We start from the raw sequence: 5,553 nt of genomic DNA on the forward strand, positions 1-5,553 counted from the left end.
GTATTTCTCACAGACTTGTTAAAGGTTGTGTCTTCCTGATCATACTTGGGGCTGTAGGTGTGGGTGAATGAACACGTTTTACGTGATAAATTTACTGTAGCTTTCTAATCCCCCTAAAGCTTTTGGTATTTTCCTCTACAATAAATGCATCAATGACGTTCTGGCATTTCAACTGCATTTACTGTAGGCCACCTTTGGGGGCAAGCTTTCAGGCAACTGTTTCAAGTGAACAATTTAGAATTGCTGACAGCTGCTTAAACTAAAACTATGGCTCCAAAATTTCTACCTCGTGCATCTATATCAATAGGTAAACCTAGCTGTATCCCACATTATATTCCTTCTGCCCTGTTTCTGTCCCCTGTGGATCCATTTCCATAGATGCACTTCAGGATTTAGTGGCACTGGGTTTTCTTGGTTTTTTTTTTAACTGGCGTAAATCTTGCAGTACTATTGGTTGTATTGCACCTTTCAATGGATCATCACAGTTTGTGCGTTTCCCTGTGGGACTTTCCGGAACTTGTGTCTGATTCCAGATGTAAAGAAATGGGAAAAAGTAGGAATGGGCTCTGAGGAGTAAAAAAGGAACTGTTTCCACCTGGTTTCCAACCGGGGACCTTCCGCGTGTGAGGCGAACGTGATAACCACTACACTACGGAAACCACATAAGTGGACCGGCATAGGAATTTTTCCTTGAAAATTACGAAACCTCCAGTCTCTGAGTACTTTGGCTTCCAACATATGAAATTCAACTACATTTGCAATTCGGCTGCCAGCAGAAACTGCTGCAGAAATCTCTCCAGAAAATCCCCAACAATCCCTTCAGGCAAAGGAGTCTGAGCCATCTCTTAGGCCGGAAGATGGTTTTCTGTGCCAATCAGGGAAGCTAGGACTGCGCGGGCGAAGGGCAGAGAGGGGGGTCGCCTTCCCCGGGCTTCGGGATGTCGCAGCTCACTAGAGTTGCCATTTTGAGAACTAAGCTCCTCCGGGACTCTCCACCTCCCCACAGCCAAGGAGCTGTGAACGAGGGTACCTCAGGACTTCGGACCAACGCCTCGCTGGCCCCTTTAACGGCACTGGTGCTCTTGACAAATGATCCGTGTTTCCATGAAAAGATGGTTCAATGTCATTACTCTTTATTCATCCCCCCACTTTCTGTTAGTTGCCATGGAGTCGATTAGGGCTCATGGCGACCACATGAGTGAAGTGCAGAACTGCACCATAGGGTTTTGAAGGCTGTAATTTGGTGGTGCAATGGTTAAAGCGCTCGGCAGCTAACTGAGAGGTCGACAGTTCGAATGCAGGAGCCCCTCTGTGGGAGGAAGATGTGGCAGTCTGGTTCTGTAAAGATCACAGCCTTGGAAACCCTATGGGGTAAGTCTACTCTGTCCTGTACAGTCGACATGTGTCAGAATCCACTCGATGGCAGTGGTTTTGAGTTTTGGATCTTTCAGAAGCAGATCGCCAGGCTTGTCTTCCAAGGTGCCTCTGCGTGGGTTCCAAACACAAACCTTTCAGTTAGGAGTCGAGTGCTCAACTGTGGATGTGGTAAATTGGAACCCTCACCCGTTGCTGGTGAGATTGTAAAATGGCACAGGCTCTGTGGAAATCTGTTTGACAGTTCCTCAAGAGTTGACCATAGAATTACCAAATGACCCAACACTTCCACTACTAGGTATATACCGCCAAAAATGAAAGCAAGAATGCAAACAGATACTTGTACACCAATGCTCATTGTAGCATTATTCACGATAGCCAAAAGGTGCAAACAACCCAAGTGTCCATCAACAGAGGAATGGATAAACAAAATGTGGTATATCCATACAGTGGAATATTATTCAACCATAAACAAAAGAAAGTTCTGATACATGTTAAGACATGGATGAACCTAGAAAAATTATGCTGAATTAAAGAAGCCAGATACAAAAGGACAAATATTATATGATTCCACTTACTTGGAATCTCTAAAATAGCAAATACATGGAGATCAAAGTTTATTAGTGGTTACCAGGGACGGGTGGGAGGGAAAAGGCAGGAAAGATTGCTTAAGGGGCACTGAATTTCTGTTAAGGATGTGGAAAAAGTTTGGAAACGGTAGTGGTGATGGTTCCGCAACATGGTGAACGTAATTACTGTCACTGAATTGTGCACATAAAGTGGTTGAAATAGCAAGTGTTTTGTTATCTATTTTATCACACACGCACACACGCAAAATGATCCACACGTCCGGTCCACCCAGGAACACCAGAACCCTCCCTCCAGGCCCTACCCTGCACTTTCCCTGGGGCCTGACCTGCACTCTTTCCTCAGAAGCCCTTTTGCCTCAGCTCCTCCCCTCTGTCCCCTCTCTGACACTTGTGGAGTCTCTTGTTCTGTGCCACTCAATTTCAGTCCACTACTTTAATCACACCTTCATGTTTTAGTCGTACCTTAGCAAAGGCTGAGACATGTGTCTTAGGGCACTTGGCTCTTTGAAAATATCTAACAAGCAACACAGGCCAAGCCAGCCTTGAAGACCTGCATTGGATTCTTTACAGAGGCAGAGAACAGCAGGCTACTGGAAAACCACAAACTCACGGCGTGCGCCCCCGCATATTGCACACCTGGGCCAAGCCCAGTTTAAGAAACGGAAAAAAAGTGGTTTCTGAAGCTTCTCTGCAGACAGAACCCGAAGGGAGTTGGTTTCTTGACCCGGAGAGGACAATCGAGCGGAGTGGTCTCAGGCATGTCCCCAACTCTCCAAGACAGGCCAGGAACAGGCAGACTTTGAGGGACAGAGCCAAACAAAGGGGGCAAAGGCAGCCCAACCCCATGCTCTGAAATTAAGGGTCTCGAACCCTAAGGTATGAGCAAGCGGAGGGCCACGCCTTAAACTGCTCTCCCTCCTTTATCAGGAGAGTCCTTGGCCCAAATTCAGAACTCAGGAAAGGGAAGAACTATATTGACCAACGTCCACGTTTGAGGACAAAAAAACAAAAGGTCCATGGCGGTCGAGTCTATTCCAACTCGTAGTGAGCAGAACAGAACAGCCCCTTGGGGTTTACCAAGCAGTGGCTGGTGGATTCGAACTGCGCACTCCTTAGATAGCAGCCTAAGCTCTCCACCACTGTACCACCAACCACAAAGCTTAAGTTCTCAAATAATGAGATGTAGAGTCTGAAGAAAAGACCCGATCCAAGAAGAACTCGCAGTTTTTTGCCTGAGCATAGGGAAGGGTGGATTTGCTACCCACAATGATGGGAAAACGGCAGGGGTAGAGGACTTTACGGGGAAACTCTGGACTTCAATATGGGGTCCCCGGGTCCTGGTTCCAAGAGCGATTCATCCAGCCTGTCTCCGTTTCTGCATCCATCTGAGCCCTTTTTGATGCTGGAGTTCTTGGGGCTCGTGCTCGGTCCCCTTCCCACCCTGAGCGCCTCCTCCCTGCAGGCTTGTCCCCTCCACTGGACCTGGCCAGCGCCACTCCACATTCTGCCTCCTCGCAAAGGTGCATCTCTAGGTCAGGTCTGAGGTGCTGTGGGGGAGAGCCACCTCGCTCTGAAACTAGCGGAGACATGACCTGGCTCGGCGTGTGGCAGGCTGACTCGCGTTTTGGAGAAGGCAAGGAAGAAAGGGCCTTGGGAGACGATCGCTGGAGGAATGGGCAGCATCCAGGAAGGTAGGCATGCTGGCTTCCCCTAGTTTGGTGCAAAGAGATGAACTGTCTACAGGCGGGAGATGACAGAAGTCGCGGCAGGTCCCTGGTAGTCTAGTGGCTAGGATTCGGCGCTTTCACCGCTGCGGCCCGGACAGGGAAAGCTGTTTTGCGACGTCCCTCCACCGCAGGAAATCTTCTTTAGCCTTGATTGATGCAGAAGAGTCCCAGCATCGCCCAGGCTTGGAGAGGGGAGGGGGATGAGCAGCTGTTCAGCGGCTTGGTGCCCCCAAAAACTGCATCCTGCTCTGGGCCACCGGGAGCCGCTACTGCTCCTGTGGGCCTCATCTTAAAAAACCTGTCCTTTCGCTTTCAGAACGTTCAACTCAAGAGAACAAAGTAGAACCCAGGACGAGAGCTCCCAATACCCTTTCAGAACAATTTCAAACATAAAAAAGTTGGAAGAGCAGTAACTATATATTCTTGATGTACATTTACCAAAGAACATTTTCCACATTTGATTTGTCCATCTCTCTGTGTATATGTATTTTCTACCTCATTTCAGAGTAACTTGCAGATATGTAAGGATCCTTTGGTTACTCCTTTCCTTTGGTAATATCACTCTAAACCAGCCTCTTGGGGACTTTTCTTCTTTGTCCTCTCAAAGAGGTCCCTCTTGTCTCTTCAGCATAAACTCTCAGGTGTGACCTGGAGCCCTCCAGGAATTACAAAGACTCCAATCGCTGGGAAAATCCCTGGTGTTTAGAGATTACCTCTCAGGAACGAGGAAAAAATTCCAAATCCTTTGAGTAAAAATTAATTGTACATTCCACAGACATGCTCATTTGCCCCTACTTTTATCCCCTGGAAAGGTCCAGAAGACACACTTTCAACAAGGCTGTGAGAAATAGATCCTACAGAACTGTTTTCACATCCTCAAAGAACTCTGTGGTGGCTATTTTATGAAGGACAGTGGGAACTGCTACCATGGAACTGGGACCATTGAAATGAATGGGGATGATGGGAAGATGGGATTGGAAGGGTCAAGTCACAACATTTAAGCCTAAAAGACAAGGTGACCTCGGTTACTACATTGAGTACAGAGCTGAAGCAGTAATCAGAATGTTCTGTCTCTCAAACCTCTTTGGCATTATCTCCTTGGTCAGTGTCTCTAGAAATGCAATAGTTGGGCATAGGGCATTAAAGTCTTACTTGGTTTGTATAAGCAGAAACACACTGGGTCTGGTGAATATAGTCTGACTTGAAGCACAGCAATAGACAGTCACAGACCCTCAACAAATTTACAAGCACAGAGCTCTTTGAAAGAAAGAGAGGTAGAGCCCCTCAAGGAAGAATCTGTTTATACAGTCAAAAATTAATTCTTAGGCCTTTAGCCAAATGGCATTCTCCCACCAAAGTTACCTGAGTAAAATGACCTCTTAGTAAATATTATTTTGTACCAGAATATTTGGAAATTACATGTTAATAGTATAAATACTTAGGTTTGTTATCCGTTCATTTTTATAACCAAAAAATATTTTAGGAGTCTCATCAGGGTTGATCATCAGTTCAACTAGAATGAAGCAGGTTTAGAATGTGAACATCTGTTCAACTTTGACATCATGAGATTTACCTTTCTTTTTTTTTTTTTTTTTTAGGAAGCAAAAGTAGAGTAGATAAATGTGTATTTAAACAGGACTTAACATTTTTAGAGGAGTAGATAAAATCATTTATACGTTGTTTTAGTTACCAGTTGGGAAAATTATTAAGGTAATCACTGGGCTTGTAACATGTAGTGGTAAAGGTTGTGTGTCAACTTGGCTGGGCCATGATTCTCATTGGTTTGGCCGTGATGTAGTGAAGTAATTTGGCAATTTTATAGCGATGTAGTCATCCTGCGTGGTGTGATTTGACATGATAAG

The 5,553-nt window shown here is 45.9% G+C and overlaps 1 non-coding gene across 1 annotated transcript; it reads right to left on the minus strand.

Moving 5' to 3' along the window:
* Nucleotides 1-586: 586 nt before the first annotated feature.
* Nucleotides 587-659, minus strand: TRNAV-CAC (transfer RNA valine (anticodon CAC)). Its single transcript has one exon. It is a non-coding gene; the product is annotated as a tRNA-Val (tRNA).
* Nucleotides 660-5,553: the final 4,894 nt, after the last annotated feature.

The sequence above is a fragment of the Elephas maximus genome, chromosome 3 (genome assembly GCF_024166365.1).
Source record: "Elephas maximus indicus isolate mEleMax1 chromosome 3, mEleMax1 primary haplotype, whole genome shotgun sequence".
In the NCBI taxonomy this organism is placed as follows: Eukaryota; Metazoa; Chordata; class Mammalia; order Proboscidea; family Elephantidae; genus Elephas; species Elephas maximus.